The sequence below is a fragment of the Scyliorhinus torazame genome, chromosome 24, assembly GCF_047496885.1.
Source record: "Scyliorhinus torazame isolate Kashiwa2021f chromosome 24, sScyTor2.1, whole genome shotgun sequence".
NCBI classification, from domain to species: Eukaryota; Metazoa; Chordata; class Chondrichthyes; order Carcharhiniformes; family Scyliorhinidae; genus Scyliorhinus; species Scyliorhinus torazame.
The window spans coordinates 43476665-43482664 of NC_092730.1; the positions used below are offsets into that span (position 1 = coordinate 43476665).

Consider the following 6000-nt stretch of genomic DNA (forward strand, 5'->3'; position numbering starts at 1 on the left):
TTGGAAACTGTTTCTTCCTCTCATTTTGAAACTCACAAAGTCGCGCAAAAGATAAGTTCATAAAATAAAGAAACATAATTCAGCCATTAAACCCATCCAATCTGCCCGCCATTCTATCATGGCTGATATCTTCCCCATCTGCGACCTATAATGTTACAGACAAAGAGGTCGATTGCGTTATCAGCAGGAACACCTTCTCCCTAGAACGCATGACCTCGAAGCGGGAGTAGGCAATTTAGCCTCCTGAGCCTAACACCTTCCATGTGATGTTGACTGATCCCATCCTGGCGTCAACTCCACCGTCTTCCCGTTCTCCGTATCCCTTCAACTCCTTACCAATAAGAATCTCTCTACCTCCTCCTTAAACTTACTCACTCTCCCTGAATCCAACGCAATCTGGGGTACCGAATTCCACGGAATCATAAACCCTTTGGGATAAGTAGTTTTTCCTCAATTTAAAAAAGAATTACAGTGCAGAAGGAGCCAATTCGGCCCATCGAGTCTGCACCGGCTCTTGGAAAGAGCACCCTACCCAAGGTCCACACTTCCACCCTATCCCCATAACCCAGTAACCCCACCCAACACTCAGGGCAATTTTGGACACGAAGGGCAATTTTATCATGGCCAATCCACCTAACCTGCACATCTTTGGACTGTGGAAGGAAACCAGAGCACCCGGAGGAAATCCACGCGCACACGGGGAGGATGTGCAAAACTCTGCACTGACAGTGAACCAAACCGGAATCGAACCTGGAACTTTGGAGTTGCGAAGCAATTGCGCTATCCACAATGCTACTGTGCTGCCCTAAAAGGCAAATGTGCTGCTAACAAATAGCAACTTGTTTTCGTTTGGTGTGAATGAGAATATGAATAGCCGAAGATGGTTTCAATCCATCGACATTTGGGTTACGGGCCCAGCACGCTTCCCTTGCGCCATTCAACTCGTGACTAAATCTATTATTCTAAGAGCATGACCTCTCCTTTTAGAATGCCCCACAAGAGGAAGCAACAGCTCCACGTCAACGTTTTCCATACCTTTTGGCACCTGATACACCTCAATTAGATAATGACGCATACATTCTGAGTGGGAAACTGTGGACCAGTCTTCCTCAGTTTGAAACTCACGATGTCGCACAATAACATCCGATTCAACTATTAGAACGCTGACCGGGTGGTGAATTCGGCGAACACTGTCCATGTTGAAACCACATTATAAAAAGGGGAGAAAGTTATTTATTTCACTCCCTGCCCTAATTGCGCATACATTCTGAGTTGGAATCTGTTTCTTCCTCTCAGTTGAAAACTCACGAAGTCGCGCAAAAGATAAGTTCATAAAATAAATAAACATAATTCAGCCATTAGACGCATCGAGTCTGCCCCCCATTCTATCATGGCTGATATCTTCTCCATCTGCGACCTACAATGTTACAGATGAAGAGGTCGATTGCGTTATCAGCAGGAACAACTTCTCCCTAGAACACATGACCGCGGAGCGCGAGTAGGCAATTTAGCCTTCTGAGCCTAGCACCTTCCATGAGATCATGGCTGATCCCATCCTGGCCTCAACTCCACCGTCTTCCCGTTCTCCGTAACGCTTCAACTCCTTCCTAATAAAACTCTCTCTACCACCTCCTTAAATTTACTCACTCTCCCTGCATCCAACGCAAACTGGGGTACCGAATACCACAGAATCATAAACCCTTTGGGATAAGTAGTTTTTCCGCAAATCTTTTTTCACATTGCTATCTCTTATTCTAAGATCATGACCTCGCCTTTTAGAATGCCCCACAAGAGAAAGACACAGCTCCACGTCAACTTTTTCCATACCTTTTGGCATCTGATACACCTCAATTAGATAATTGCGCATAGATTCTGAGTGAGAAACTGTTGGCCAGTCTTCCTCAGTTTGAAACTCACGATGTCGCACGATAACATCCGATTCAATGGCGCGGAATCGAACCGGGACAACTGCTTGGAAGAAAACTTTGCTCACCACTATCCCACCATCGCTGCATTTCCAATTTTGAGCACCAGGTGGAATAGAAGGAGGCTGATACATTCAATCAGTTCATGGATACAAAACGAATTAAGACATATTGACACGTGCACTTGTGGGACGAAGTGGCCGAGTGGTTGAGGCGCTGTGCTGCCATTCCCTGGTGCTCTACACTTGTGTGTTCGAATTCCATGCTCGTTGATATTAAATCCACTTTTCTCGGAAGTAGGCCTCCTTTTTCCAAGATGGATATGCAATCACTGATGTGATAATCTATTCCAAGTTGTCAGGCCAGATTGCATCGAGTTGGGTTAGAGGACGGTGGAACGGAGGCAGACGTGTTTGGGGCTTAACCGCTCTTTGACACCAGTTCTTCTTCGGCTACCCACAGTACAGTCCAGGATACCGGGTTGACTTCTCCCATAATTACCTTCTGCCACCTCTCCTGGATGAACATCCTCCTGTTTGTGCACTGGAGGGTTTCTTCGGTCACTTGCCTGTGAGAAGGTCAGATATTAAAGTTCCATGAAGTAAAGGAGTTGTACCACGTGGTTAAGGGGATGCACAAGAAACCTTTGTGCTCTGCGCACTTGAGTTCAAATACAATCCTCGTCTGTAACGTATCTGTTGTGTCTCTGTTTGATCCACTTCATGAGGGTGACGGAAAAATGCTGTGATTTTTAGTGTTTGGGGCTTGGGGTTGTGAATAATCGAACACTTTCCATATTGAAACCACTTTAGAAAATGACGAGAAAGTTACTTAATTCACTCCCCCCCCCCCATAATTGCGCACACATTCTGAGTTGGAAACTATTTCTTTCCCTCAGTTTGAAAGTCATGAAGCCGCGCAAACGATAGATTCATCAGATAGATGAGCAGTATTACGCCATTCGACCCATCGAGTCTGCCCACCATTCGATCATGACTGAAATGTTCATCATCTGCTACCTGAAATGTTACGGAGCAAGAGATCGATTGAGATATCAGCCAGAACACCTACTCCCGAGAACTCATAACATTGGAGCTGGGATATGCAATTTAGCCTCTTGGGCGTAAAACCTTCCATGTGATCTTGCCTGATCAAACATAATGGCCTCAACACCACCGTCCTGCCCGTTCTCCAGAACCCTTCAACTCATTACCAATAAAAGTCTCTCTAAGTCCTCCTTAACTTTCTCACAGTCCCTGCATCCACCACACTCTGAGGAAGTGAATTCCACAGAATTACAACCCTTTGGGAGAAGTAGTTTTTCTTTTTTAAATTTGCCGCCTCATATTCTAAGATGATGACCTCTCGTTTTAGACTACCCCACAACAGGTAACATCAACTCCACGTCTACAATATCTACACCTTTTCGCATCTTAAACACCTCACTTAGATAATCCGCATAAATTCTGAATGAGAAACAGTTGACCAGTCTTCCTCAGTTTGAAACTCAGGATGTCGCGCAAAAACATCCGATTCAACGATTACTGCGGTGGACGGGAATCGAATCTTAGTCAACGGTTTCAAAAGCAGCGATGCTCACCACTATACCACCATCGCTGCATTCCCCCCGTCGAATGGCTGGTTGAATATAAAGAGGCAAATAATTGCCATCAGTTCATGGATGCAAAACGAATTAAGACGTATTGACGCGCCAAGTTGTGCGACGAGGTGGCCGAGTGGTTAAGGCGATGGACTGCTAATCCATTGTGCTCTGCACACGTGGGTTCGAATCCCATCCTCGTCGATTTTTCGTCCATTGTTTCTCGGAAGTGGGATTCATTTTTACACGATGGATCTGCAATCACTGATGTGACAAACTATTCCCAGTTGTCAGGCCACTTACATCGAGTTGGGTTAGAGGAGGGACGAATGGAGGCACGAACGGAGGCAGACGTGTTTGGGGCTTAACCCTACATTGCCACCACTTCTTCTTCGGCTCCCCACTGTGCAATCGAGGTTACCGGGTTCACTTCTCCCATTATTAACTTCTGCCACCTCTCGTGGATGATCGTCCTCCTGATTGTACATTGGTGGGGTGCTTCGGCTGCTTGTCTGTGACAAGATCAGGTATTAAAGTTCCATGAACTAAAGGGGTTGTACCACGTGGTTAAGGTGAGGCACAATAATCCATTGTACTCTGCACACGTGGATTCAAATCCCATTCTTGTCTGTAACGTGTCTGTTGGATCTCTGTTTCGTCCACTTCATGAGGATATAGAAAAAAGGCTGTGAGTTTTAGCTTTTGTTTCAGGGCTTGGCGGGCGGTGAACAGTCGAACACTGTCCATGGTGAAACCAAATAATAAAAAGCTGAGAAAGTTACTTTTCACTCCCTGCCCTAATTGCGCATAAATTCTGAGTTGGAAAATGTTCCTTCCCCTCAGTTTGAAACTCACGAAGTCGCGCAAAAGATAAGTTCATAAAATATAGGAGCAGAATTAAGCCATTAGACCCATCGAGTCTGCCCCGCCATTCTATCACGGATGATGTGTTCCTCATCTGTTACCTACAATGTTACAGATGAAGGGGGCGATTGATCTCAGCTAGAATACGTCCTCACTATAACACATGACCTAGGAGCGGGAGAAGACAATTTAGCCTTCTGAGCCTAACACATTCCATGAGATCTTGGCTGATCCCATACTGCCCTCAACTCCACCCGTTCTCCATAACCCTTCCACTCATTACCAACAACAATCTCTCTAACTCCTCCTTAAATGTATTCAGTGTCCCTGCATCCATCGCAATCTGGGGTAGCGAACTCCACAGAATCACAAGTCTTCAGAGGCTAGATTCACAGTATAAAAGTGATCCCCTACAGGGCAGACTGTGTTTGCACTGAGTGCTGAATTTGGTGCATTTGAGTGCTATAGTGAGAGTTTGGTGACTGAGGGAGTGCTGAATTTGGTGCATTTGAGTGCTATAGTGAGAGTTTGGTGACTGAGGGAGTGCTGAATTTGGTGCATTTGAGTGCTATAGTGAGAGTTTGGTGACTGACGGAGTTAGGTGAGGAGGGAGTAAGGTGCTGCTTGCATTTTGTTTCCTCCATTTCCGCAAAGAGTGAGAAGAGAGCCAGGAGTTTACAGAGAGTGCAGCTGACTGGGAGCAGTGTCGGAGGGCGGAGATCCAGTTGGTCCAGAGGGCAGCTATATTCTGTAAGGTAAGAGGGGATGGAGGCTAGGCCAGTTGCATGCTCCTCCTGTAGGATGTGGGTGGTGAGGGATACCACCCGTGTCCGCGCTGACTATACCAGCGGGAAGTGCACCTAACTCCAGCTCCTCAAAGACCGTGTTAGGGAACTGGAGCTGAAGCTGGATGAACTTCGGATCATCCGGGAGGCAGAGGGGGCGATAGAGAAGAGTTACAGGGAGGTAACCACACCCAAGGTACAAGACAAGAATAGCTGGGTTAGAGTCAGGGGCGGGGGGGGGGGGGTGGGGAGGCAGACAGTGCAGGAATCCCTCGTGGCCGTTCCCCTTCAAAATAAGTATACCGTTTTGGACGCTTTTGGGGGATGACCTACCGGGGGAAGGCCCTAGCGGCCAGGTCTCTGGCGCTGAGTCTGGCTCTGGGGCTCAGAAGGGAAGGGGGAGAATAGAAAAGCAATAGTTGTATTAGCTGCTGATGCGCTATTTATTAAACCGCTTCTTGAAGAGAGTTGCTGCGGTGCTCATTCGGAGGGTCAGTGCTGACTTGTTGGGCCGAATGGCCTACCTCTGAGCTGGATATTGTACGATTCTGTGATACAAGCATGTTGATGCGGTGAAGTCCTTCTGCCATACTGCCCACCCCTGACACCATGTAGAAATGCTGGTCTCTCAATGACTGGCGACCAATGACATGTAATAAAAAATCACTGACTTAATAATTGAGCAGCTCCTCCTGGCTTGTGCTCTGACCGCGATCCGGGGAACTGGCGGAATCCCGACACGTGACCATTTTAGTTGCGTCATCAGGTCATCAGGTGACCGTTCGGCCTGCACAGGTCTCCTTCTGTGCTGTAATTTCTAGATTTC

At 47.0% G+C, this 6000-nt stretch overlaps 1 non-coding gene across 1 annotated transcript; it reads left to right on the plus strand.

Annotated features, from left to right (window-relative positions):
• Window positions 1–3647: 3647 nt before the first annotated feature.
• Window positions 3648–3729, plus strand: trnas-gcu (transfer RNA serine (anticodon GCU)). The gene has a single exon. It is a non-coding gene; the product is annotated as a tRNA-Ser (tRNA).
• Window positions 3730–6000: the final 2271 nt, after the last annotated feature.